The sequence below is a fragment of the Protobothrops mucrosquamatus genome, unplaced genomic scaffold (genome assembly GCF_001527695.2).
Source record: "Protobothrops mucrosquamatus isolate PMUCROS unplaced genomic scaffold, P.Mucros_1.0 scaffold4384, whole genome shotgun sequence".
In the NCBI taxonomy this organism is placed as follows: domain Eukaryota; kingdom Metazoa; phylum Chordata; class Lepidosauria; order Squamata; family Viperidae; genus Protobothrops; species Protobothrops mucrosquamatus.
The window spans coordinates 68,106-71,509 of NW_015390297.1; positions in this window are offsets into that span (position 1 = coordinate 68,106).

The window sequence follows — 3,404 nt, forward strand, 5'->3', positions numbered from 1 at the left end:
TCAACTCCCAGAATTCCTGAGCCAGCATGGCTCAGCTTGGAAACCTCTCCCTTTCCCCTCAGCATGGCTGGCTCAGGAATTCTGGGAGTTGAAGTCCACCAGTCATCAAAGAGCCAAGGTTGCCTACCCCTGCTCTAAATTAATAAAGTCTACATTAATCAACATTACTTATGCTTTCATATGTTCCTCTAGGTCAGGGGTAGGCAACCTTGGCTCTTTTATGACTGGTGGACTTCAACTCCCAGAATTCCTGAGCCAGCATGGCTCTCCCTTTCCCCTCAGCGTGGCTGGCTCAGGAATTCTGGGAGTTGAAGTCCACAAGTCATAAAAGAGCCAAGGTTGCCTACCTCTGGTCTAGTACTTAAGGCACAAGAGTAGAGACTGGGAGATGGAGAATTCCAGTGCCATTTTAGGCATGAAAGCCAGATGGGTGACTTTGGGCCAATCATCAGGAGACTCTGAGTTCTAGTCCTGCCTTAGAATAGAATAGAATAGAATAGAATAGAATAGAATAGAATAGAATAGAATAGAATAGAATAGAATAGAATAGAAAATAGAGAATAGAGAATAGAATATAGACTAGACTAGACTAGACTAGACTAGACTAGACTAGACTAGAATAGAATAGAATAGAATAGAATAGAATTCTTTATTGGCCAAGTGTGATTGGACACACAAGGAATTTGTTTCTGGTGCTTAAGCTTTCAATGTAGATACAAGCAACAAGTGATAAATCATGATTATAATCACAAAAACATTCATCATAAATCATAAGATACAACCCTCAGTGATGAGGCCTCTAATACTATCTATTGTATAGTAGGAAGAAAATTGAGCTACTTGGTGCAATGTTGTGTTGAGTCCTCTTAAAGGGCATCCTAGGGGAGACTTACCTTTAAATCAGCATTTCTCAAACTTGACCATTTTAAGATATGTGGAGTTCAACCCCCAGAATTCCCTAGCCAGCATAACTGGCTGGGGAATTCTAGGCGCTGAAGTCCACATGTCAATGTCTTGGATGTAAGATGTTGACCTGTGGACATAAAACTTAGAGACCTATTTGTTTGGGGATCCAGTAACGGGTCTGGACGACGCTTCCATTTTGAAAGCAGAATGTTCTGAAACTATTATGAGGAATGGACTGTAAAAATATCCCTAGCAAAGGATACAAACAGACAGCAATCACACGAAAGACAGTGAAGATTTGAACAGACGTTCTTGGAATGAAGAAAAATAGCTTGAAGAATGTAATTCCGAAAGGGCCTGACGAGCAAAACTGAAGAATTTGTTCCTTCTTAAAGAGCAGAGAAAAATCAAACAGAACATCTAGATCTAGTAGTCAAAGAAGCAGGAAAAACAAAAAGAAAAACAGGAGACATCTACAATGTACAATGTAAGGACTGTAACAGCCACTGTGAAGGACAGATGGATAGAAAACTAGCAGAGCAAATCCATGCACACTAACTAGCCATCAGGACAAAATCTCCTTAATCATGGACAGACTCAGCCAGTTTTAACTGGCTGTTAACATTTTAGATCAGGGTTCTTCAAACTTGGCCCTTTGATGACTTGTGGACTTCAACTCCCAGAATTCCTCAGCCAGGCACGCCTGGCTGAGGAATTCTGGGAGTTGAAGTCCACAAGTCATCAAAGGGCCAAGTTTGAAGAGCCCTGTTTTAGATCAAGCCAAAGTCCCAAATGCTGGAGAATTCCTGGAAACATGGCATTCAGACAACTCAATTATCAATAGGCCTATAGAGATGAACCCGCTTTACGTGCACTCTATCAAACAACTGGAACACATCCTCTCCAGCTGCCAACACCTAGATAAGCAGCAAATAACCCTAAACCAGGGGTAGGCAACCTTGGCTCTTTGATGACTGGTGGACTTCAACTCCCAGAATTCCTGAGCCAGCCACGCTGAGGGGAAAGGGAGAGGTTTCCAAGCTGAGCCATGCTGGCTCAGGAATTCTGGGAGTTGAAGTCCACCAGTCATAAAAGAGCCAAGGTTGCCTACCCCTGACCTAGAGGAACATATGAAAGCATAATTAATGTTAATTAATGTAGACTTTATTAGTTTAGAGCAGGGGTAGGCAACCTTGGCTCTTTGATGACTCATGGACTTCAACTCCCAGAATTCCTCAGCCAGCTACGCTGAGGGAAAAGGGAGAGGTTTCCAAGCTGAGCCATGCTGGCTCAGGAATTCTGGGAGTTGAAGTCCACGAGTCATAAAAGAGCCAAGGTTGCCTACCCCTGCCCTAGACAAACCTCAGGGATGAAACATAGCATAGTCAAAGAACCATCAAGGAGGAAATCGCATCCCACCTAGAACAGCTGAGCAATCTACTATACGTAAACAGCCAGCAAACCCCACACTCCCTTCTAGCACTGATAAGGTTGCCTAGCTGGGTTGTGAAATGTCTGCAAGAAAACCACCAAGGTCCGAGAACACCAAGGACTCCGCAGTCCTCCTCCTCCTCCTCCTCCTCTTCCTCTCCACAAATCCCACTCCCTTCTAGCACTGATGATGTTCCCTAGTTGGGTCATGAAACAGCTGCAAGAACACAACCAAGCTCAGAGAGCACCCAGGACCCCCACAATCCTCTTCTTCCTTCCTCCACTCCACAAACACCACTGCCTTCTGGCACCTGTGATGTTACCTAGCTGGGTCATGAAGCATCAGCAAGAAAAGCCCCACGCTCAAAGTGCATCAAGAACCCAACATCAATATTTTGCAGAAATGGCAAAAATATCTGCATACCTGAAGGATCAATATCAAGAGAAATTTATTTTGGTATGGAGAAGATGGATAGATTATATTCAGAGAAAATATGAAATGAACAATTATCATATAGCTTTTGATTAATTATTGCTACTTATAAATATTTTTATATATAATTTACATATATAGTTCATAGTTAAGGTGATTGTATCTTAGAGTTAAAGTAAGTTTATACTTGTTTATAGTATGATTGGGTTGCTTGGGTTAAACTTGGATTACTATATGCTTAATCCTGTACTCAGCTCTGGGAAGTCGGGGGGGGAGGGGGGAAGGGGATTAGGGGACTGAAATTATAAAAATTGATGTATTTATATGTTATAGGTAAATAATAACTGTATTGAAAAGAGGAGATGCTCGGCTGGCACCCCAAACTGCACTCGAAGAGGCGGTTAAGAAGGGAGAGGGGATGTAGGTAGGTGGAAAGGAGGAAGGAGGAGAGGTTGTGGGATTAGAGGGAGGAAGGACAGGAAAGTGAATGAGGGTGGAGGCAAGGCGGGGACCGCCAAGCGTCTCCGAAAATGTATTGATTTGGATTATTTTTATTGCTTGTGTATGTAAATGCATCATATTGGTATTTGTTGTTTAATTATAAAAATCAATAAAACTTTGTTAAAAAAAAAAA